General features: G+C 51.0%; 1 protein-coding gene across 1 annotated transcript in view; it reads left to right on the forward strand.

Moving 5' to 3' along the window:
• Nucleotides 1-24632: 24632 nt before the first annotated feature.
• Nucleotides 24633-25728, forward strand: part of MYT1L (myelin transcription factor 1 like) — a 296451-nt gene continuing 295355 nt past the window's right edge. Inside the window, exon 1 of the mRNA XM_081100618.1 lies at nt 24633-25234. The gene's annotated coding sequence lies outside the window, so the exon portion shown is untranslated. The remainder of the gene's footprint in view (nt 25235-25728) is intronic.

Below are 25728 nucleotides of genomic sequence, written 5' to 3' on the forward strand. Positions count from 1 at the left end.
AGACATGAACACCGTGTTTCCTTCCCATGAACGTGGACATATGGGCCGACACATGCTCTGTGAGTGGGACAGCGTCTCTGGAAGGAGGGCTGTCTCCGTCCGCTGGGACATATGGGCGCTGAGCTCCTCGTTCTGGGCGGCAGCCCGGCAGCACCGCCTGTGGCTGATCCCACGGGATCGCAGGGCGTTTTAAAGGCCCGTGAGGCGCGTCCCATCTAATGCACACTGTGGCCAAGACCTCGGGTCCTCGTCCCCACACGGGGTGAAGGACAGGCCCGTCCTGCAGGCTGATGCTCCAGACGAAACGGCAAGAAGCACGTAAGGGAAGCAGTGCCCAGTGCCTGGCCCACGGCCAACGTCCAGGAGACGTCGGCCACCATCAACCTTGTAATGAAAACCCTCATTATTGGGCGTAAGGACGCCTCCCTGGTCCTCCCTCCCCTTCATCTCTAAGAACCAGCGCTTTTCCTGGCAACATTTCCCTGACTCTCCGCTCGTCAGCGTCTCTGCTGCCTCCTCTCCAGCCGCGGTTACGCGGTTACCGTCACCTCTCACGTGAGGGCTCCAGCGTGTCCTGAGGGTCTCCTGGTGCCTCGCCCGTCAGGCTGAGCAGTGCATCCAGAGGGAGTGGCAGGAGACTGAAGCTGGGGAGCCGTGAGGTGCCCCTCGCTGTTGGGGAGAGAGCACCCACCCCGAGGGGACTGTCCCCCCACCAGTTCCCAGGCTCTCTGTCTGATCAGCACCCCCACCTCCCCTCACTCGCTCCTGTGCCTCAGCATTCACCGCTCCCACAGCCTAGACCAGTGGTTCTCAACCTTGGCTGCACATTAGAAGCACCTGGGAATCTTTTTAAAATCCTGATTCCTGGGCCTCGCCCTCCAGAAATGCTGTTTCTTTGTGATGGGGTGAGGCCACAACATTAGTAACAAAGAAACAGAATTTCTGGAGGATGAGGCGCAGAAATCAGGATTTTAAAAAGATTCCCAGGTGATTCTAATGTGCAGCCAAGGTTGAGAACCACTGGCCTAGACCAGTTGTTGGCAAACCAAGGCTCGTGAGCCACATGTGGCTCTTTGGCCTGTTGAGTGTGGCTCTTCCACAAAATACCACGTGCAGGTGCGCATGTACAGTGCGATTGAAACTTCGTGGCCCATGTGCAGAAGTTGGTATTTTGTGGAAGAGCCACACTCAAGGGGCAAAAGAGCCACATGTGGCTCACGAGCCGAGGTTTGCCGACCACTGGTAGACCATGCCCTCCACTCTCCGCCCCTCCATGGTCCACACCTGCTCGGCCTTCAGGTCTCTGCCCACCTGGACCTCCTTCCAGCTTGAGGATATTTTTCCATTGATTTTCAGGGAGAGCGGAAGGGGGAGGGACAGAGAGAAGCATTGAAACATCGATGTGAGAGAAACACATTGATTGGTTGCCACCTGCCCGAGCCCCTACTAGGGTCTGAGCCGGGGAGGAGCCTGCAACCCAGGTAAGTGCCCTTGATGGGAATCGAACCCGGGACCCTTCGGTCCATAGGCTGATGCTCTATCCATTGAGCCAAACCAGCTAGGGCTCGAGCCACTTCCTGAAAACCAGCCTCCCACTGCCGAGTAACCAGTTTAACAAAAGCCAATCAACGGACAATCCCTTCGCCAGAGGACCAGCTCGCTAGATGGGCCATTCGCCCCGAGGGCTGATTTGGAGAGACACTGGGCAGCTTCTCCACGTGTCTACTTTGTTCCTGCAACGTCCTCTACTTCTGCCCCGGCCCCTCTAGACCCCTCGACAATCCCAGCTCCAAATCTGTCCCAGGTCAGCTTGTAGGCCCCAGGGGCAGGGCCTACTGGGGACAGAAATGGTGACGGACTCGGGGTGAAGTGCGGGGGACAGGGAGTTACATCCCTTTCAGAGGGGGAAGCAGGTCGAGGAGGAGCAGAGGCACTGGCTTTTTAAGCAAACGACCTGGGCAGCTGGGGGAGCTGACGCAGGGTCAGGGAACAGGATGAGATTGATTGATAGGTAACTAATGAATCCACCCAGAACAGCCAGAGCAGCTCCTGGATCACAGAGCATTAGTCTTCCAGCCTTTAAAATAGTACACTGTTGGCCCGGCCAGTGTGGCTCGGTGGTTGAGCACTGACCTATGAACCAGGAGGTCATGGTTCGATTCCTGGTCAGGACACAGGCCCAGGTTGCAGGCTCAATCCCCAGTGTGGTGCATGCAGGAGGCAGATCAATGATTCTCTCTCATCATTGATGTTTCTCTCTCTCTCTCCCTCTCCCTTCCTCTCTGAAATCAATAAAATTATATATATACTAGGGGCCCAGCGCACAAAATTGCGCAAGACTTCAGCGTCCGCGGACCCCAGACCCGCCACACTGCGAGACCCATCAATACACCTCCTGGTGAGTCCAGTAGTTACGGTGTGAGGGTGTCACACCCATTTGCATATTGGCCTTTTATTATATAGGATTTAAAAGTACATTGTGTGTTTTTAAAGAGTTAATCACGCTGCCATGGAGGAGTGTGAATCAGCCGACGTTTGCTACTCGTGTTTGATCTCTTCTCCACTCTGCAAGCGCCTCAGATGGTCTCCTTGACCTGCATGTCCTATAGCCTCACTAAGTGTCACCCAGGGAGGCATGGGTGTGTCTGCGTTACCACCATGCGGGGCGCACTGCAGGGTCCCGCAGTCTCACATCCTGCGTCTTTCCTGCTTCGTGGCATTTTTATTTTAGAAAACCTGTCGTCATATGTTCTGTAGACATGTCTCCCTCGTACACCTTCTTCCAGAGACAGCTCGCCCCCAATGCGTCCTGCATCTGGCATCCGCTCTGGGTTGAGCCTCAGACTCTGGCGCCTTCAGAGAGAGTCCTTCAGGGTCATTTTCTGGCACAAATATTTCCCTTCAGGTGCTTTATTTATTATTGATTTCAGAGAGGAAGGGATAGGGAAATAGAGACAGAAGTATCAATGATGAATCATGGATTGGCTGCCTCCTGCATGCCCCACACTGGGGATCAAGCCCACAATCCGGGCCTGTGCCCTGACCAGGAACTGAACTGTAACCTCCTGGTTCATAGGTCGATGCTCAACCACTGAGTCACACTGGCCTGGCTGAATTGCCTTCTTTTTTTAAAAAAGAATATATTTTTATTATTTCAGAGAGGAAGAGAGAGAAACATCAATGATGAGAGAAAATCATTGATCAGCTGCCCCTGCACACCCCCTACTGGGGATCGAGCCCACAACCCAGGCATGTGCCCTTGACCAGAACTGAACCGGGGACCCTTCAGTCTATAGGCCGATGCTCTATTTACTGAGCCAAACTGGCTAGGGCTGAATTGCCTGCTTTAGTGAAGTTCCCATTCAAAGATTTTCCCCTTTCTTACTGATTTGCAGTCTTTGTGTTTGTTTTCTGGGTGCTATCACTGTCAGTATATGCATTGGAAATACCTTCTCTGTGGTTTATCCGTTTGCGCTGTGAATGGTGTCTTTGCATGAGTCGAAGTTTCCTATTTTAATGCAGTTGAATTTATCAATGTTTTCCTTTAGGGCCAGTGCATCTACTGGGTATTCAAGTAGCCGGACTTACCCAGAAGTAATGAATATTCTCTCAGAGAGCATTCCAATTTTCCTTTCGCCTGTAGAAAGGATGTGTGTGTGTGTGTGTGTTAGGAGAAAGGTTGATTTTTATATTTTTTCAAATTGTCCTACAAATATTTTTAGAAATGCCATTCTTTCTACACTGCAATCGAAGTGTAATCTGTGTCATAAACCTAATGTCCATATTCGCAAACATTTGCTGCTGGACTTTCTATTTGGTTCTTTGCTAGACTTGTCTGTGCCTGGACCAGTTAGAACCTCTTGTGGTTACCACAGCTTTACAATCAGCCCTGACGCTGTAGAGCTGACCCCCCAACCTTGATCTTCACAGTGTGCTGCCTTTCCCGGACCTTACGTGGTTCCACATCACATTGCCTCAGGCTTCTGCAGACTCACACTCACACACTCAGATACACACACACACACGGCACACTCACACTCAGACACACACACAGAAACACTCACACACTCAGACATACATACACACACACTCAGACACACACACAAAGACACATACTCACATACTCACACACTCACAGTCACACACACACACTCACACTCAGACACATACACAGACACACACTCACAGACACACACAGAGACACACTCACAGACATATTCTCAAACACACACACTCTCACACAGACACACTCATGCACAGCTGTTGATATTTTGAGACACTGTTAAGTAGTAAATTTGAAGAGGATTAACACCATAGCTAACATTTGCTCTTTCCTTTTTCTCTCGACTCTAGTACTTTCTCGCTCACTGACTTAGGGTTCCAGCTCACGCATCCTGGCCTCCTCCTCTTGCTGGGCGGGAGGCCGCCCCGCCCCCAGTAAGTGCTCTGTGCAGGCTGATGCTGCTCCTCTTGGCTGGGGGTGGGCCTGCGGCCAGGCCTCCAGGTCTCCGGGCAGCAGTGGGGAGGGCCTGTGCCCCCGACCCCTTAGCTTCTCAGTGTTCCTCACGGACGCCCAGCTCAGCCGGAGCCTGGAGGGGGTCCTCGGTGCTTCCCAGTGCGGGGCTGACCTCGCTGCGAGCCCACTGGTGGGTGGGGACGGCGCTGCCTCAGGTTGGACAGCCTGGAGCGCTGGCCTTCCTGTGAGAGCCATTCCTCCGTGAGGCTCCTCCCGCCAAACTCCAGCAGGTTTGGGGAACCCAGGATGCTCATTTGTTTAAAACATAACACCTAAGTGTTGGGTCCCTGGCCAATGACACCCTCTGGCTCTCAGAACCTGTCATCCAGTCAAAATGCAATGGCATGGCATGTGGGCCAACAGCCCTGAAGACCTTAACCTGCTGGGTGGCCCTGTCCACGCCCAGGGCCCAGCTGGAAGGAACTTAATACAATAAGAACACCAGAGAGGCATGGCTGGGATTCTCTCCCAGGAGGAGTCTCCCCCCCCCACCCCCCCCTGCACAGGTGGGGCGGGCAGAGTGGGGGTGCGAGGGCAGAGCGAGGACAGCCCTCAGGGGCCCTCCCCCTTTGCTGCTGCAGGTTAGGAGGCGGAAGCTTGGCTCCCTCCAGCCCGTGAGTCACCCAGGGCCCAGCCTGTGGGCCCGGGAGGTGTGTGCCGAACTCACAGCTGCTTTTCACAACAAAAGGGAGATGTGCTTTGCTGTTTACAGGGCAGCTCAGAGCTTATGAAACCGGTTCCAGTATGTAATGTGCTTTCTCTTGCCTTTACCTTTGTCTTTATGACAACTCGGTGGCAATTAAGAATAGATATTACAGCCCTACTGGCTGTGGCTCAGTGGATAGAGCATCAGCCTGCGGACTGCAGGGTCCCGGGTTTGATTCGGGTCAAGGGCACATGCCTGGGATGCAGGCTGGATCCCAGTAGGGGGTGCACAAGAGGCAGCTGATCCATGATTTTCTCTTCATTGATGTTTTTCTCTCTCTCTTTCCCTCTCCCTTCCTCTCTGAAATGCACAAACATATCCTATATAATGAAAGCCTAATATGCTAAGTGTCCAGTTGTCCATTCAACCAATCAAAGTGTAATACGCTAATGATATGCTAAGGCTGCTCAACTGCTCACTATGATGTGCACTGACCACCGGGGGCAGACAGTGGACTGGTTAACCTGTCACTATGATGTGCACTGACCACCAGGGGGCAGAAGCTCCGACCATTAGGTTAGCTTGCTGCTGGGGTCTGGCCGATTGGGACTGAGCAAGACAGGTTGGACATGCCCTGGAGCCCTCCTGCGGTCCCTCCCCAGCCGGCCAACCTCCTACGTCCCTCCCCGGCCCTGATCGTGCACCGGTGGGGTCCCTCAGCCTGGCCTGCGCCCTCTTGCAACCTGGGACCCCTTGGGGGACGTTAGAGAGCCGGTTTCGGCCTGACAGCAGATCAATCAGTCGCTATGACATGCACTGACCATCAGGGGGCAGATGCTCAACGCAGGAGCTGCCCCCTGGTGGTCAGTGAGCCCCCACAGAGGGAGCACCACTCAGCTGGAAGCTGGGCTCATGGATGGGGAGTGCAGCGGCAGTGGCGGAGGCAGGGAGCGGGCCTAGGCCATCAGTCGAATATCCCTGAGGGCTCCTGGACTGTGAGAGGGCACAGACTGGCTGAGGGACCCCCCCCTCCAGTGCACGAATTTCGTGCACCGGGCCTCTGGTATTTAAAAAAAAGAATAAATATTACTGGTACTTGGGGACAGGAAATGACGGCCTGAGATCAGGCAGTTGCTGTGGCAGAAACGCGCTCACAGACCCCAGTCCCGTTTTCTTCCTGCAGCGTCCCCGGAGGCGGTCCCCATCAGGGCTCCCTCTGCAGTCCCTATTTGTCTGCGGTCAGGGCAGCGGACTTCCCGTCTGTCTATTAAGTTCATGCTTTGATGATGGGCTCTCTGGTTACAGCATCGGCCTGTCCACTGGGACCGAGAGCAGCGGCTCTGGGAAAGGGCCTGGTCCTGGAAAGCAGCCAGGCTTCCAGTGCCCGGCAGACCCCCACTTCGATTTGATCTTTATCACCAGCAATGAGGAGCCAGTAAAGGCTTTTTAAAAACTCCTCACCCGGGGGTATGTTTTACTGATTTTTCAGAGAGAGAGGAAGAGAAAAGGAGAGATAAATATCCATTGTTGCCGCCCGTAGGCACCCCGACGAGGGATTGGACCCGGAATCTAGGTATGTGCCCGGTGGGGAATGGAACCTGCCACCTTTTGGTGTGGGGGACGGTGCTCCTTCCGACTGAGCCACCGGGCCAGGGTGGCCAGTCAGGGCCTCAGGGCCGGGCCCCTTGTTGGTGTGAAACATCCCTCCCGTCTCCCGAGTCCAGGTGCTTCGAGGAGGCGGAAGACCTCGGTGGGAGGCCGAGTCCCGGAGAAAACTTCCACCAGGGGACAGCAGGGAGATGGAGGATGAGGAGCTGGAAAGAAGAAAACGTTCTCCCTGTGGGAAGAGCCGCCACTGCAATGGCCCTGACATCGAACTCTGAGTTCTGCCAAGAGCTGACATTTTGCCTTGATGCTTATGCTCTCATCTACTCATGTGTATGTGTTTATATCACTTAGGCTTTGCTAGCCTTGTTAGCACTGGTTTTTACCTTCTAAATCTGGTGTTCTTGTCTGGTCTCTGGTGCATGTAAAATATTGATTACAATACTGGCCTATTTCTACTGAATTGTGTTGATTTCTAAACCTGCTGTTTCTCCACTGACCAGTGGAGTCCAGTGAAGGTCACACAAAGGCCAGAGAGGCTCGAAGGGCTGGTACCATCCCTGTTCCCACCAGGCTTTGCAGCTCAGGGAGCTGTGGGGCTGCTCACCCAGGAGCCAGAGATGCTGGGTGGTGTCGCCAGGGGAGGCAGAGCCAGGGCCAGCAGGGTCCTGGGGGCCGTCCACCCTGCATGCAGGATGATGGCAAACACCCCACGGGAGCCTGGGCGGCAAAGCGCATCCAACAACGCAGTTGGCTTTTTCTTTATCTGAGTGACAGCATCTTGCCATTGCAGGAAAAATATTTAAATAATGTGCAAGCCAATCTGGATCACGTACCTTCTGGAGACACAGAAATCCGTTCTGGCCAGAACGAGACTGTGTCTGTAAAGTGAAGGCACATCCCCGTCTCCTGTGTGTGTGTGTGCGTGTTGTGTTCATATGTGTGGTGTGTGCGTGTGCACACTCGTGTGTGCATGTGTGCATGGGCGTTCTGTAGTCTGACTTCCCTTTGCCTGTGTGGTGAGCACGGTGTCGTTCCTGATGAGAAATGCAATCGTCTGCGATGTTTACGGTACCACCTTCCCTGGCCACCTGCTCTCCGGGGCCCACTGGCCGGTGCACACGCTGCGTTCTCTGTGGCTCTTCCCTCCCGGGTGCCCTTTGGTTTCCAGATGGCCTGTCTCGCGCGCCTCTCAGTGTTTTGAGCGGACCCTCGCCTGCCACATTGCTTCTCCGCGCACCATAGTTTATAACAGAGTTAAGAGTTGTTGAAAAGCTGAGGAAGTCACGGTCCGGGCTGAGGCCACGTTTGAGCCCAGCCTCTGACCTCAGTGGGGCTCAGGGGTTGCTGTATGTTCCTGGGTCTGTGTGCGGACAGGACTCCCCGCTGGGAGGTGATGGGTCCTGCACCTGAGCTCTCCCGTCAGGAGCACAGGGACATCCTGGTGCAGAGTCCCGTGCTGTCCATGCTGCGCCCAGGGCCTGAGAGTCGTCCCAGCCAGATTGCCTGTCCACAGCTCACTGTCCTCAATTATTTAAACACTAGAGGCCCGTTGCACGAAATTTGTGCAAGAGTAGGCCTTCCTTCTCCCGGCTGTCGGCACCGGCTTCCCTCTGGCACCTGGGACCCGGGCTTCCCTCACAGCCCTGGCTTTGTCCCGAAGGTCATCCGGAAGGACATCTGATCTAATTAGCATATTAACGCTTTTATTATTATAGATGTTTTCTTCTCTCCTATGGACATTGGTCTGGTGTTATCATCCAATCAGGTGATACTTAACAGACATTTTAATGGAGAGAATTCCAATTTCATTCACGCCAAGTTGGTTTTGAGCCCTCCCCTATCCCTTCCTCCCCAAGAATTAAACTACATTTGAAACAGAAAAAACCCACAAGACAATCTGCCCCAAAGCCTAGTTTTGTCTCTGTCTGTCTTTGCTGATTTGATCTCAGAGCAACAGGGTCGAGAACACACCAAGGTAACTCGGACGCACCTGCAGCTACGCGCCTCGGGAACGCCCACCGAACACTGACCGTCGCGGTGCTTTTGTTTATTCTAGATGCAGGGACCGGGGTGGACAACCAGGCACGCTCCTGAATGGACTTCATTCTTCTGAGGTGGTCAGACGGTTCCTAGGTTTCCCCCTTGTATAAGGCAGTTCAGCCACAGTGGGATTTTTGTAGTTGACTTTACTTTCCTGTCTCTAAAGCCGATGGACTCGCTTGCCGCTCTCGGGACTGCCCGCACTCCAACATGGGTCTGCACTCTGTCACCTGCGATTCGGAAGCCGACTCGCTGAAGGCCAACCTGCCCGCGCCCCAGTAGACAGCCACGCCCGCCGGGGCAGACGGAAAACCTCCGCTTCTGTGCACCCCCCACCACAACCCCCGTGCGGCTGCCACATGCTCCTGGTGGGTAGTTCTGATTGCCTGGGTCCCTGACCCTCTGTTATGTGACACACACAGCACACGCTCCCTGGAAAGAATTCTGAATCTGACACACACTGGACTCAAAGGTCTAAAGTCAGGCTTTGAAAGCCGGTATTTGGAAGCGAGATTAAATCTGGGCTTTTCTCCATGTGATAGTGCAGGATTCACTGGTTTCAGCATAAATGATCAATTGCAGGAATTTAGTCAAGATCAGAATATTTTCTGGAGCTGATACAACGCTGACTTTCTGCTCTGGCTGGTGTGATTCAGTGGATAGAGTGTCGGACTGAAAACTGAAGGGTCCCAGGTTCGATTCTGGTCAAGGGCACGTACCTCAGTTGCAGGTTCCCTGGCCCTGGCCGGGGCGTGTGCAGGAGGCAACTGGCCGATGTGTCTCTCTCACATCGATGTTTCTCTCTGTCTCTCCCTCTCCCTTCCACTCTCTCTGAGAGTCAATGGAAAAATATCCTTGGGTGAAGATTAACAACAACAACAACATGCCAACTTTCCTTCTTTACCTTTTCAGAAAAGGTTAAGTAATTTGAGGAATTTAGAAATTCTAAAATAATAAGGTATTTACTCAATAACGCACACCATTCCCAAGACCTGGTATTTCCCCTTTAACTGACAACCTCACCTTGTTTCACATGAAAGAACGCCGGCCCCAAAGCCACCTGCATTCCCCCGAGTCCGGGCGAAGGCCTCCCCAGGAGCAGCTGTGCGGTCAGCGTGGGAAAGAAAAAGGAAAACGAAGTTCCCCGCATGGCGGGTGCCTGACCCCACTGTGGGCCAGGCCTGTGTGAGACGAGGAAGGCAAGTGTTTCCTGGGCTATCCGCCCCCCCCCCCCCCGAAGTGCCGCTCAGCAAACCCCACAGCCCCACCTGCTTCCGGAGCCTCCTAACATGTCTTAGCTGGCGGCTGATTCCTCCTAAGGTTTGTCTTTTTTAAAAAATTGATGTCAGAGAGGAAGGGAGAGGGAGAGAGAGACAGAAACATCAATGATGAGAATCACTGATTGGCTGCCTCCTGCACACGCCCTACTGCGGATCAAGCCCACAACCTGGGCCTGTGCCCTGACCGGGAATCAAACCGTGACTTCATAGGCCGATGCTCAACCACTGAGCCACACTGGCTAGGCGGAGGTTTGTCGTATATAACGCCGTTACCTTAAAGCAGGGGTGGGGAACGTCCAGCCGGCGGGCCATATAAGGCTGGCAGAATCATTCGTTCTGGTCCTGCCAAGGCATTAGGGGTGAGTTAATTAAATGCTTGACCCAATCGAGCGGGCCAATTACTAAGCTGTGATTTTGTATGGCCTGCGAATGTCATGAATACCTCAATGGCCTTCGGCAGGAAAAGTTCCCCACCCCTGCCTCAGAGTGAGACTCCGTCCAGGGACGTTTATGGGGTGAAAGGTGGCTCTTGGAGATTTAAAAACGAAGTCCCCGAGGAGTGAGTCCGCAATGGCGGCACCAGCCTGAGGGTCGCACGGGAGTAACTGGAGTCAGGTGACCCTGAGCTGACCCAGCAGGTCTCTCCCTCCGCCTCTTAGACGGCTGCTCCGTGTTCTGGGCAGGAACTCGCCTTCCTCCTCCTGTCCGTTCTCCTCTCCGTGCCTTTGGAAGCATACACGCGTGTACGGTGTCTGTTTAGCGTTGCTTCAGTGGCGTTCTCACAGGAGCCTGAGTGAGTGGCGAGTGTGGATTGGATGTGAGCCCTTCCCCAGGGCACAGCTTCATTCTGAATCCACCCCGGTCCCCAGGCCGGGCTCCATCCCAAATCCATCCCGCTGCTTCCTGCAGCTCAGTCACCCCGCGAGGAAGGGGAGGGCTGACATAGCCCAGGTGAATGCTTGATTTCCGTCAGTTTCAGGGCTCATTTCCATTTGTCTTTCACGTGCCAGCGGCTCGCCATCTGCAGAGTCCTCGCTGCTGCTCAGCTCAGAGCCAGGGTTCACTGAGACTGTGGGGTACGGGGCGATCTGCGATGGCAGCGACTCCAGACAACAAAAGGGCCGCAAGCGCCCTGTGCGGTAGAGGGCGTTGGGCTGGGAGGCTTAGCGATGGTGCTATAAGTAACAGGTACCCTCAGACCAGTCTGAGTGTGTTGCAGGACTTCCTTTCATTTGTGCAATTATTCGCGACTAGAATATCCAATAATGAGGAAGTAGAAAGGGTATTTAGTATCACCTTGTTTCAAGGATGACCTATAAACAGTTCTAAAAAAGTCTGATTTTTCTAAACTGTTTTTATCTACATAGTGGACTCATCTCATGTGCATGTCTAACTTGCGGATATTTATGTAACATCCAGTATTTAATAAAAGAGAGAGAGACACACAAAATAACTCGAATAATGTCAGCCATACAGATGACTGTGTCAGCGAGAGCAAAGCCACGTGCAGCCTGTGGAGGGTCACGTGGGAAGCGTGGGCGGCTTTGAGGAGCAGACTGACCCACTGACCATCAGTGAGGACACAGGGAGCTCAGACTCGGGGAGACAAGGCAGCGGGGTCAGCCCAGAGCTGGGGGGAGCCTCCAGAAACCAACAAAGCCCTCACACACCCTGATTCCCTTCTCGTGAGACAAAATTAATGCAACGTGTTCAAAATGCAGACATTTGGGGGCATGGAGGCCCTTTTGCAGTATTTTGTATTAGGGACAATGCTTGTGAATTTTGTTGTTGGCCTGCATCTCAGCGGGATTATGTTTTACAAAAGGGCAAAGTATCCTGGGGTCACTTGTAAAATAAAGGTTTTAATTGTGCATGTTTATTATGCTTTGAAAGTTGTAGCCACCTTAGCACAGAGAACTGCACTTTCATATCTGACTAGAGGCCCAGCACCAGGGGTCCCTCGGGCCAAAACCGGCTCTCCAACATGCAGACTGAAGGGTCCTGGATTGCATGCGAGAGGGCGCAGGCCAGGCTGAGGGACCCCACTGGTGCACGATCAGGGCTGGGGAGGGGCCGTGGGAGGGTTCCAGGGCGTGTCCGGCCCCTCTCGCCCAGTCCCGATCGGCCGGACCCCAGGAGAGGGAGAGAGAAACATCAATGAGGAGAATCATTGATCGGCTCCTTCCTGCACACCTCCTACTGGGGATCAAGCCTGCAACCCAGGCATATGTCCTTGACCAGAATCGAACCCGGGACCCTTCAGGCTGGCCAAACCGGCCAGGGCTTATTTCATTTTTATTGTTTATCACTAGGCTAGAAATATTATGCCAGAGTCATATTTTAGGAGGCAAAGTGAAGGCATTAAAATAAACCTAACCACAGCACCTCCAAAATATATTCCTTTGATATATTTTTTTTTCATTTTTAGAAACTGATTTGCGAGAGAGAGGAAGGGAGGGAGGGAGAGAAACAACACAGTGATGCGAGAGAGAAACTGCCCGGCTGCTGCCTGGCGGGCCTGGGGACTGAACCCAAACCAGACGTGTGCCCGACCAGGAATCGAACGGCGACCTGGACAGGCGTGCAGGCTGGGAACCCCTTCCTCAGAACCCTGCCCCTGAAGCTTGTGGGCCTCTGGCGGGTGCCTCAGGCTGTCTGTGTGCCTCCTCCCACCCCACTTCCAACTGCTTTCAATTCTGGGTCCCGCCTGGCTGTGGCGTCTGGACGGGCTTTGGTCTCTGTGCCCTCAGGGGTGGGGCATTTTAAATCAGCTCTTTGGTCCTTCCCTGGCTCTCCTTTCTCTGTCTCTGTTCCCGGATCACTTCTCGCAGGATCTTCTCATTGTTTTATCCCCTTTCTCCCATTTTCCATCTTTTTGTTTTACTTTATAGGAAATTTCACAAGACTTTCTTACAATGCATCTATAGGACTTTAAAAATATTTTTTATTGGTTGATATTTTTGGAGAGAGATTTGTTGTTCCACTTATTTATGCATCACCGGCTGGTTCGTGGAGGTGCCCTGACTCAGGATGGGACACAGTGAGCTGAGCTATGGGCCGGGCCCTCCTGAAGGACTTTTCATAACATTCTGTCAGATGTTATTGTTCAAGGACACTTTTTGGGTCTTGAATCCCCTTCCTTTTTATATGAATTCTCATTCTTACGTTAGAAATGCATGACCTTCTCTTATTGTCTTGAAAATACCATTGTTTGAACTCTTCCTCTGTAGTTTATTTCCCGGATCCCTGCGTTTTCCTTTCCTTGTTGGGGCCGTGCCTGTTTCTGCCTCAGGTTCTGCCTCAGGGGCTCTTCCCTGACCCGAGGTGGAGGCGGGTGGAACAGGGCTTGTGGGCTCCATGCGGGGCAGGGGGTGGCTGAGCGCTTTCTTAGGAACCCGGACCCAGGACCAGGGTTCTTTCTCTGAGACTCTCATTCTTCTCAGAACGAAGTCCTCCAAGTCCATCTGCCAGGACTCCCAAGGGAAGGCTGGGGCACCCGCCCATCCTGCCTCCAGGACCCAGTGCAGGCTCCTACCAGCTGTGGGAGGGCCCACCATCACCTGCGACAAGGAACGGACTCTCCTCCATGACCTTCTAACCTGCGTCTGACCCAGCCCCTGGCGGCCTTGGAGGGCAGGGACCCCTGGCTCCCGGCATCTGGGGGGTGGGGGGTGGGGGTGGTCTGTACCAAGTTCACACCCTGGGACTGCCCGCAGGCTGGATTGTGCCATCAGGAGCAGGGAAGTGGGCCAGAAACCCACATCTCCCCTGCTGGCTAAGATGAGGAATTTCTTCTCTTTATTTTTATTGATCAGAGAGGAAGGGAGAGGGAGAGAGAAGCATCAATGATGAGAGAATCATGGATCGCTGCCTCCTGCATGCCCACACTGGGGATCTAGCCCACAACCTGGGCCTGTGCCCTGACCGGGGATCAAAGGGTGACCTCCTGGTTCCTAGGTCGAATTTCAACCACTGAGCCATGCTATGTTTATTTTTTTAATATTGTTCCTTCCTGCTCTGAACGGCCTTGGTTTTATTCTCATAAAATGTTCGGATCTCCTTTTCAAACAAACGCCCGCGGAGGTGATTCAAACGGGCTCCAGTGGAGAATGAAGCCGATAGTGTCACTTCTGTGTTCGGGAGCTGATGTGTTTTTCCTGAATCTTCGCTCAGATCTCTTCATCTTCCGAGAGCATCCCATTGGCTCCTGGGCTGCTGAGAGGCCCGCCCTGTGCCCCAACGCCATGTTTAAACTATGAAAATAGGTACATATGATGTCAGACAGAAACGGTAAAACAGGTCTATATATGCCTTTTACTTTGGTGATGACCCATAAAAGTCAACCAAGATGTTCTTATCAAGCCCCTGCTTGCTTGCTTTTTTCCTTCTTCGTGGATTCCTAATGAAATAGAAGCCAGTGGGTCTCTGGTTTATTTCTTTGTTTCCACTCTTACATTATATTTTTAAAAACTTTAACTTTATTGTTGAGAGTATTATAGATGTCCTTTTTTTTTTCCTATTGACCCCCACCCACCCATACCTGCCCCTCCCAGGCCTTCACCACAATATTGTCTGTGTCCATGAGTTATGCATATATGCATATACGTTCCTCAGTTCATCTCTCCTCACCCACCACCCACCACCCACCCCCGCCTTCCTGCTGAAATTGGTCAGCCTGTTTCATGCTTCTGTGTCTCTGGATCTCTTTTGTTCATCAGTTTATTTTGTTCATTAGATTCCACATATGAGTGAGATCATGTGACACTTGTCTTTCTCTGACTGGCTTATTTCACTTAACAAGATACTCTCCAGGTCCCTCCATGCGGTTGCAAAGGGCAAGAGATCCTTCTTTTTTACTGCTGCATAGTATTCCATGGTGTAGATGTACCACAGCTTTTTTACCCACTCATCTACTAGTGGGCACTTGGGCTGTTTCCAGAACTTAGCGATTGTAAATTGTGCTGCTATGAACATAGAGGTGCATACATTCTTTATGGTTGGTGTTTGGGTTTCTTCAGATATAGTCCTAGAAGTGGGGTCACGGGGTCAAATGGAAGTTCCATACTTAATTTTTTGAGGAGACTCCATATTGTCTTCCATAATGGCTGCACCAGTCTGCATTCCCACCAGCAGTGCACGAGGGTTCCTTTTTCTCCACATCCTTGCCCACACTTGGCGTTTATTGATTTGCTGATGGCAGCCATTCTGTCAGGTGTGAGGTGGTACCTCATTGTTTTGATGTGCATCTCTGATGATTAGTGACTGGGCATGTTTTCATATGTCCCTTGGCCTTCTATGTGTCCTCTTTGGAGAAGTGTCTATTCAGGTCCTTTGCCCAAGCCTCTGGCTTCTACCAGTATTATCATTACAAACTCATAAGCTAAGAAGTATAAGTCCCCTTTTTCCAAGTAACTAGAATAGTTGTAAGAATGTTAGATGACATAAGGATGAAAAATGTGATATAAAGACTCCAGATACAAAATAATTCAGAGACCGGCGATGAGAAGGCTAGAGATGGTTTGGCAAGACTCATGGGAAGACTTGGGTATTTGTGACTCTAATGGGCCACCACGCGTGAAATGAACAGTACTTGTTTATATAAACTTTCAGATCCTGTTCTTCCAATTAGGATCTGTATACAACCAGGCAGACTCTGCAAAAAGCATAAGCTGCTATAAAAGCTGGCTGTGGGCGCTGGGAACCCCGTTCCTCCAGACTCCGCCAGTGTCTGCTCACATGCGACAGAGTCCCAGTCCCAGACCATGCAGAGGCGCATCCGTGAGAGCCAAGGTCATGGCCTGCCCTTTCTCATCCAGCCAGTTCTCCTTGGTTATGCAGCCCCGCCCCTCCCCCTAACTGCGCTCCATCGCGCCTCTTCCCTGCGAGGGACCCCGTTTCTCCCTGCACCTTATTCCTTGTCACCGTTGCGATTGAAGCGCTCTACAGATGTTTTGATGAGTTGAAAACAGGTTTCCCGTTTCATATGTATATTTAATAGAATATCCCTTATCTCATATAGGTCTCACGCATAGAGGTGAGTATGGAAGTATTTTACAATAATAATATACTGTCCATTCAAACTCTACACTGCTCACTATTTGACCTAATCCTTTAAGTCTTCCTGCATATTCTATTCTGCTTTTGTACAGGCTGCTTTGTCCTTCATGTGAGGGGACTCCCCTTGTGCTGCACATGCAGTCCTGGGCCAGCGGGTGCTCTCCACTCCACAGCGCCCACACCACCGCTCCACGGCGCACCCACACCACTGCTCCACGGCACCCACACCACCGCTCCACGGTGCCCACACCACCGCTGCACAGCGCCCTCCCATCCCAGGGACTGCCTGGTACCAGCCTGGCTTCCCAGGAGCTCGGGCTGGGGCCTTGGACACAGGAGGATGCGGCTCCCATTTTTTCCCACTGACTGCAAATGATCTCTGTTCTTTGCTCCACAGAACATCCGATGTGGTGCCCAATCCGCTGAGAAAGCTGCACAGACGTCATTGGTTCTGTGTGTGTGTGTGTGTGTGTGTGTGTGTGTGTGTGTGTGTAGGAGAAAGAGAGAGGGAGAGACAGAGGGGGAGAGAGAGAGGAGAGGGAAAGAGAGAGGTGAGAGGGAGGGGGGAGAGGGGAGAGGGAGAGGGAGGGGGGAGAGAGAGAGGGAGGGGGGAGAGGGAGAGGGAGGGGGGAGAGCGAGAGAGGGAGATAGGGAGAGGAAGAGGGGGGAGAGAGGAGGGGAGAGGGAGAGAGAGGAGGCTGCAGCTGCCCACATGCCGAGTGGAGCCTCCATTAGGGCAGCTCTATTGATTTCTGATTCTCACTGCAGCTTGGGGCTCAAGTGCAGGAGGAAACAGGATCACATCCCAGTGACAGGAATTACTAACGGCAAACATTAATCTATGCAGTTTCCCATGAAAACCATCTATCTGTTCCTGAAAGGAATAAAAACGGGGGCATTGAAACGGCAAAATGGGAAGATTGTTAATAGCAGAGTAAACTATGTATAGGAAAGGTAGAGGACAAAGAATTCAGAAAACAAAACCCTGGTTCAAAACAGTAAGCTCTTTTTTATGAGAGATAATAATGGTCTACTTTTCAGAATGCCTTAAAAAAAACCTGAAAAATTTGACAGAGATATTGAAAAGAATGGTTTCTTTTTAGGATAATCTTAAAGCGATGCCCGGGCATTTTGTGAAAGAAAAAAGAAGCCCGAGATGCATTATTAAATGTGGTTCGATTGCTGCCTCGGCTAGCCAGCCCTCAGCTTTCTATTTCGGAGGCTCTGTGTTGCATAATATCTGGGCTACAGTCGCAGGCGGGTGGCGAGCGTTTGCGACAGAAATAGGTTCCTTCCGCGGCTGCCTTTCAGGGTCCAGCTGGGAGCCTGGGGGGCAGGGGGGGGCTCTCGCCAGGTGTGTGTGGGGTGGGGCAGGACCTCTCCCCCTCCGCACAGGCGTGTCGGCGCGGTCTCCAGGCAGCTTGACTGTATGACCGGCCCTTCTACCCCCAGAGAAAGAGAGAGGTGAGTCCAGCTGCACGATATGGGGCTGTCGGGCAGGCAGTCGGCGTGTAAGCGGCAGAAAACGACAAGCGGGGAACGGTCCATTGCCAGCTCCCCGATCTCACACACACACACACACACACACACACACACACACACACACACGGACACACGCTCCCCACCAGCTGGCTGTGGGGAAAGGGCGATACCTTTTAGAAAAACCACCAGAGGCTGTGAGCCATGATTAGCAGGAGCGCTATCGAGCGTGCTTGCCAGACAGCCAGCAGAGCCGGCTCTGTCCCGCCCAGACATGTGCCATTTTCATTTTCATCAGCCACGCAGGATGGCTGCTGATTCATTTTGCGGGATGTCCCCCCGGGAGCCGGGTGGAAGCCGCGCGGCGGCTGCTGGGGCATCAGTGCGGACAGACAGGGAGCGCGGGGACAGCGCAGAGAGAGGCTTCGGCTCGCCGCGCCCCACATGCCAACATGGCCACTGCAGCATCCTCTGTGCACCCAAGTCCATCACAGAACACACAAGAGAAAAAGACAAAACTGTCACATCTCATTGCATTATCCAGCCACGCCCCCAACACACACACACACACACACACACACACACAGGCCACAGAATGCCTGGAAATTCTAGTTTTCTTCACGGCCACTGTAAAATGCAATCCCGCCCCTGCCCCCCCCCCCCCTATTTTTATTTACCTGGTCACTAGCCGGGGTGGTATACCTGATTTAGCTGGAGACTTTGATTTGTGGGATTGACAACCTTATTATGCAGTGAGCTTATTATTGATATTATTCCGCTCTTGGTTGCCATGGCCACCTTGTGAGACACATTCAATTTTCTCTCTTCCATCATCATTATCCATGAGGCCATCTGTTGTGGAAAATGAATTCAGCCTCATTTGCATGACTGATAAGCAATTTTTTTTTTATCTATTTAACAGAAGGTCATATGCCGGGGATTTGGAGCTCGTGAAAAAAAAAAAAAGCGGAAAGAAAGCCTCTGGAGGCTGAGTGGGAGCGCGCGCTCGGGGATGTGTGTGGAAGTAAAACAGATCCCGCAGGCCCTGCCGCCAGCCTCGCGCTGCATTTGTCACTCCTGCCCGGCGACATTTTCTCCCTGAGCTAACACAGGGAGAGCTGCCGCAGTCTGCGCGAAGCCCGAGTCTCTCACTCGTGCTTGGTGCGTGTCTTTTACTTTTTTGTTCTCTGGACTCTGGGCTCTAATAACAATATTCGCTGAAGACAAACAGCAACCCTCCTGCAGCTCCGTGGTAGGCTTTGCTCCTCGTCCTCCCAGCTGGTGGGGGAGCAGGCTTTCTTCTCTCTGGGTGTTTTTCTGAGCAGCACAGTCACCCCAGCTGAGCGTGTCTCCCTCGCGGCGGCTGTGGTCATGTTGTGAGGTATGTGGTCTGCGTTAGGTGGACGCTGTGGACGCGGAGGCAGGGGCTGTGTGACCGTGGAGCGGGCTTTGCTGCAATGCCTATTGTCTGCTCCATTTTCAGGCTCTCTTGCCAGCATGGCTGGGAGCTGCCATGTGCCTGGGCCGGGAGCTGGAGACCCACAGAAGGCTCTTTTTAAGGCAGAATGGGCTTAGGTTGCATGCCTTAACCGTGATGTTGTTGATGCAAAAACTTGCTGCATGGACAGAAGTTGGATGATATGCAGATATTGAAACAAACACTTCCCAGAGACTTTGCTGGATTACTTTCCATTACAAAGAAAACAAGTTGTTTTTGTAGAGCCTGTTGACACAGGAAATATCCCTGATATAATGCCATATTTGCCTAATGGAAAGAAAGCTGACCGACCTGGATTAAATTAACCAACTCAAAGTTTTTAACTATGACCTAAATGAAGTTCATAATAATGAAACCATATTTAATGTATAACAGAAATGTGTCTTTCAGTGCAACTTGAATTTATAAACTAAATATTCAACTGCAAGCTGTAGCTTCAAGGTAAATAAAAATAAGGTAAAATGTATATGTAAACATTCATATGATAACTATTAAAATATAGAGCTCTAATTTTGAATTTAGTATTAATTTAGCCGTGACAATTTTTATACCACTAAAACTATATAACCTATAGGATATTGTTGTTTATTCAGACTAAAATATTTTTATAATAAGAGCTTTTTGTGTTTGTATTTTTTACTCAACAAAATTAACTTCCTAGACAAAAGTATAGACTACCATCCTTACAGACACAAGGGAGTCTTTCTAATTGCTCAACTTCATAAAGTGATAATTAGAGGTATGTCTCCATACTTATAAAAATGTGATTATTTTAAGACTAAAAATACTTTTGCCCAATAATCCTTTTTGTAAACTAGTTCTATTTCATCTAAGTTTTCACCTCTCAAGAACTCTGAATCCAGTGTTGACTGTATATTATACATGGAATTTAGTAACACATTGTAGGATAAAGGGAGTTTTTTGTTTTTTTAATTGACCTAAAAGGAAGTGTATGATTCTATCACCTCAAGTGTGACAACTCGGTTGGTTGAAATTCTCCTTGAAGTTGTGCTGGGTAAGACATGTTCTCCATGAAAGACAATAGACCGTGGCTGATACGTTCATCATAGTTTTTTACTTGATGGCACTTTTGAAAACTCTTGCCACAGTATCGCAGACTTCCCACAAGCAAGAGCAGCTGTTATATAATCCTTCCTTTTTTAAATCAGCCATATTTTTTTATATTTCAGCTGGAGTCTTAGGGAAGTAATTTAATTTTCAGTATTCATTTCACACTTAGAAAGTTCAAAACAGGGAAAGCCTGTAGTTTCTGAAGATTACTTAAAATGACATCACTCCTCAGAGGACTGTAGCTGGAGCATCAGCAATGGGATCCCTGGATCCACATTCGAACACAAAACCCAGGATGCTGTCGCCTTGGGCCAGTGCAGGAGCCTTTAGACGGTGAAGCAGAACTGTCAACTCCTGAGAAGCCGGGAGGGAGCATCGCCGACCCCTCCCCCTCCCATAAAGAGTTAATTACCCATCTTGGTCCGACTCTTCCTTCCTCGCTGACACTGGCTGCTGCTAATTCACTGATTAATCTCATTAATGTGATTAGCGTAGGATTTGGAGTTGGTGCCCATTGTTCTGTAGACGGTGCCATTCAGCCCGAGTACTTGCCACCTCATTCAGTTTTGTGCGATTTTTCAAAGGCTGCTTGAGTGAGCTATTGTGAGCCAGGCTCCTCGCCTGTCCCTTCAGCACCGGGAGCTGTCCGCTCTGGCAGCAAGGACCCTCAGCCGCCACTGCCTGCCTCTAGCTGATGGCAGGGTGAGAATGGCTCACTCTCCCGCCTTAATGACTGTCTGCAGGCCGGCAGAAGTAGGAGTAGCTTCCCTGGGCACGCTGGGTGTTTTAAAGATGGTGGCCGAAAAGACATGCCATCTCTAGATCTTTATTTTGCATATGGAATTTTTGCCCTACTTTCCAAATGACCAAACAGAATATGATTTCATTACATGAACTTGCCTATGTCTATAATTGTGAGTAAAACCCTGTAAACACGATGGGACCATGCTTCTCCAAGGGAATATCTCTGTGTGATGGAGATTCATGTAACCAGTGAAAATGTTTATTTTTGAAAAGATGAGCAAGGATGGTCAAGATGGACCAGTCAGGCAGAAAGTAAACATGCAGCATCAATTTCAACTTCTCTTGAGTCACACTTGCAGCCTATAGCCAAACTTAGGCCAATTTTATAAGTTTGTGGTAGAAGCTGAGATTAAGGATGAGGCCCCATAATTTGTGACCATGTACGTGTGGTAAAAAAAAAAAAAAAAAAAAAAAAAATCCTAAGGGAATAGGAACACACAATTTCCTTTTGGGTAATACAAGCAGTGTAGCATGATTTTAAGAAAGTGGGGGTATTTTCAATGTACTGTTTTCATTGTTCCTATCATAGTTTTCACCTACCATTTATATTTTACTCTTGTGAATGTTTATATTTCACACCTTACTATTGAATATGCCCAATTATTTCACTGATGTTTTATGTCTGTTTTCTATGCCAATTTTCAATCAATTAGGGAACATAAATAAAATATTGTGCAACTTCAAAGCTTTTTAAAGTTTTTCTATTTGTTAAATTTATGTATATTTCAAATTTAGAATAACCTGATTATTTGATTTTGATTTTCTTTTAGAAATACTTTACATGTGATAAAAATGCAGTCACTTCTCTGTGAAAAATTACTTTGTTGCCCAATATTTCTAAAGTGAGTTAGATTCCCAGCTCTACCTGTAAGATACCCTAATTTGAGGGAAAGGTGTGATTTTTAAAAACACACTGGGTCATCTGAAACACTTTGTTTATGTATTATACATTTTTGTGGCTCCATTTTAAACATCAAACTTAAAATTTTACTGATTCTTAAGTATTGTATGTTAACAAGCCCAGGCAGTGGCATAAGGGACTAGGGTGGTGCCTTCCGGGGATGCCACCCTGCTCTGACCTGGAGTGAGGCCCGGCTGGATGGCCCCTTCGGTCCGTGGCTGGAATTTCCAATCAATGACCAGTTTTTCAAATGCATCTGGCACTTTTCCATGAAGTCTACCTGGATGCAAAGCCTACCAGAACCCTGTCTAGGAAGCCAGTGGACGGCAAACTCAGAAAGAGAGACCTCCAGTTTGGCTAAATGTTTATAATTAAATTACCCGGTATCGTAATTTAATTGCAACAGTGTTATGCATCTTCTTATTTTAAGGTTCTAAGAATGCCCTCTTCATCATTGTTTTCTTTGGGGGAGGGGGGGGGGATGTGTAGCATTCTTTTGAAGGGAGCAATGGAGGATAAGCTTGAATAAAAACTTGAGAATAATTACCACGTTTTTCACCAAGTTAAGTTTTATCTCACTGTAGTCTTCACCATGACATTAACCTACATCCATTTCAAATTACATTAAAGAGATGAGATACCACAAACTTAAAGGCGTATACCTGTCTATAATTTTTAAAATTTTCATTTTTAAGTTGCAGGGGGTAAATCACATCCAAATATCATATGTGGCTGATATAAAAAAATACTTTAAATTAGCATATCCCACACATTAGAAATAATGCCCACAACGACTCTAACTTGCACAAGGCATCACACTAAATGCTCTGCCCTTGTAGTAACTATATGATTTTTCTGGTGCCAGATCAGTTCAGGTGGCAGCTAGACATTTCCCATCACTAGGCTATGTTTCAATGCAACGTGGCCTCAGCTTGGAGTATGCTTTGTGCCCTACCTTCTCTCTCTCTCTCTCTCTCTCTCTCTCTCTCTCTGGTCTGTCTCGGCCCCCGCTCCGTGTCCCTAGCACCTGCATTGTTCCGTGTGCACAATGACTTTCCGATGCCTGTTTCCACAATGAAACTGTTTGAAGCTTTGACATCCTAACGAGTCCTTGGGGCATCTGTAGAAATAATCAGGGGTGGCGGAGGAGACGCACGCCAGGTGTGTGGAACGAGAGGGAGGCACACGTGCTTGCTTATCCGTGGAGCTCTGCCGCCTGGCTACTCCGCTAGAACACCGTCCTAACAGGTATCTCTAAAGAACACCCCTGCTCCCCACGTGGTGATGTTGGGAAGTTGGGAGGGGAGGGAAGTGTTTCAGCCTGAGAGTCAGGGGCATTGTGCTGGAGGATGCAGGCTCCCTGAGCGGCCGCTCGGGCTGCAGTGATCTCGGCAGGGCTGGAGGGGCGGGGGACTGTCACCTCTGGGGGGACCAGCTGCCTGGGCTCCCCATGTTCGGCCAGAGGCTCGGGCTCCAGAACCACCTCTGAAGCCAGGGTCAGGTGTTCCTGGTCCCTGTGGACGCCTGCGTGCTGCCCCTCCCCTCCCCCCGTCAGAGCTGTGCTCTGTGAAGGCCCCTGTGGCCTGTCACTGTGGTGGCTCTGCCCAGGCCCAGGGGCGGATGGAGAGCAGACGTGTGGGGAGAGGGGATCAACACGTGCCACGGACTGTGCGGGGCAGAGACGGCCCTGCGGGCGTGCAGGAATAGGCTGCGGAAAGGGACTTTGCTCGGTGGCCACCAGCTCTCCTCCTAAGGTACCTTTCCTGATTTAAAGCTTGCATGTGGTTTCCCAGTCGCTGCCGCGTCCAGCTCTTCCGGATGACCTCTTGGTACTTCCACACAGAGCTGTCTCCTCGCCTGCCTCGCCCCGGCTCTTGTTGGATGACAGATTACACTTCTTAAAATCGCATGGTGGGGTGTGCAAATGAGCCCGCGGCGGGCCCTGCTCTGGGAGCTGCCCCCTTGTGTGCATGGCCGTGAGCGCCGTGGTCTGCGTGCCGCCCGGATTGTTATTAAACACGAGTGCTCACGGCTCCGTCCGGGGAGGGTGGGAGGTGCTAAGAGCTGCTGTGACTTACCGCGGCCTTTCTGAGTGGGGAGAGCTCCGAGGGGGGTTTGCAGGGAGTCGCCGCTGGAGTCAAACGTGTATTGCTGGACTCAAGGAGCCATTTATAAATTCAGCTCTTCCTTTAACAGGAAAAATGCTAATGAGAGTCAGACATCTATGGTTCCTTTTGTATTTTTGAAACATAATTTGGTCTTGCCTTTTCAGATACAACTTTTTCTGATTTTTTTCCCTTCAAACAATACTAAAAGGTTGATGATGATGTAACTTTCTTAGGAAAACCGTCCTGCCTTTTGTTTTAAAAGAAAATGAGGAGAAAGGCTCACACTGAGGCAGAAGGTAGTGTGGCTGGCGACCTGAAGGAGGCTGAGTCGCCCCGTTAACCCTTGTGTGACTGCTCTCCCATGAGGGGCAGCAGGGCAGGCTCCAACCTTTTTGTTTGTTTGGAGGCTGAGCGGCAGTCCCAGGTAGAACACCGTGGGTTCAGCTGACTTGGTGAGGTTTCTTTGGCCACAGCGTGAATTTACCATAACATCCGTGATGGGGGGCATGTCTGGAAATGCTGCCTGGCCGGGAGCTGTGAACAGCCTGCCTCTGCTATTTACCGTTCTCCTCTATTCCATTAAATACGGCCCTGCACATGATACACATTCTGCTCTAGAGATTTAGGGGCCTGTGGGTACAATGTAAGAGCCATACAGCATGCATCCCAGCCCTGCCCGACTGTGTGGCAAGCTATTCAATAAACAGGAAGGCTAGCGATTACCGGCTTAATCCACAGCCGAACCTTGAGAAATATCTAGCTTAGCCACGAAGTTCCCCCCCGCCCCTCCCAGGCTAGGGTTTGGGGAGATGGATGTGTGTTGTAGCGCTTAGCGGAGGCAGCCCGAGCCAGGGTAAGTCAGCGGCTCACGCTGGTGCTGCGGCCGTGGTCTCCCGGGGAGCCCGGTGCTCACGCAGGGCTGGCCCTGGTCTGCGGCTGCCCGGCCACGGAGCCTCCAGCACGCATGCCCGCCCTCCCTGTCGCTTAGTGGTGTCAACTTATTAATTTCCATCTTCGACTTCAGGCCTGTTAGTTTCCTGTCGGAAAGCATTATGACTTTTGTCCATGTGGCAAAATAATTAGCATACAGATGAGCAGTGGCCGGGTCTGAGCCGGGCGAGGGATGTGCAGTGGGAAGTTGATTGGATGGACGGAGGACAAACGGTGGGCGTGCGGAAGCCGTAGGAGAGTTCCCCAATCGCCGAGCAGGTGGGAGCCTTTTCTGGGTGAGTCCCTGGGAGGGAAGGCGGGTGGCTGCGGGGGGAGGCTGGCCTTGCCGGGGCCGGGTCTGCAGGCGCCGTGCTGCCCGGACGGCTTGGGCATGCGATGCTTCAGGTTTCTCTCTGCTGCTCCCTCAGGTAAATATGTCCTGTTCTTGTTGTCTCCGAGCTTGGCTCCCCTTCCCAAGTGGAGCAAAGTTCACCTCCGTGTGGGCAGCCACCGAAGAGCAGTGCTGGCTGGGGGGCAGAGGGTCACCCGTCCTCCCGGGCACGGGTCTGAAGTGGAAATGGACTGTGTGGGGAGGACTGCTTTCAGAATCTTACAGCAGCCATTATTCAATGTGTTTAATTAATATTTTCTGGGACAGTGTACCGAGACCAGTAAAATTAGCAAATGTGGGTTCAGTGACAGCCCAGCCATAATTAGTTTGACTGGTATGTGTTTTTCCTGGCTGGAAGGAGATTTTTGGCTAATTTAACCAGCAACTTGCTGGAGATGG

Source organism: Myotis nattereri (assembly GCF_964212035.1).
Source record: "Myotis nattereri genome assembly, chromosome: 10".
Classification (NCBI taxonomy): Eukaryota; Metazoa; Chordata; class Mammalia; order Chiroptera; family Vespertilionidae; genus Myotis; species Myotis nattereri.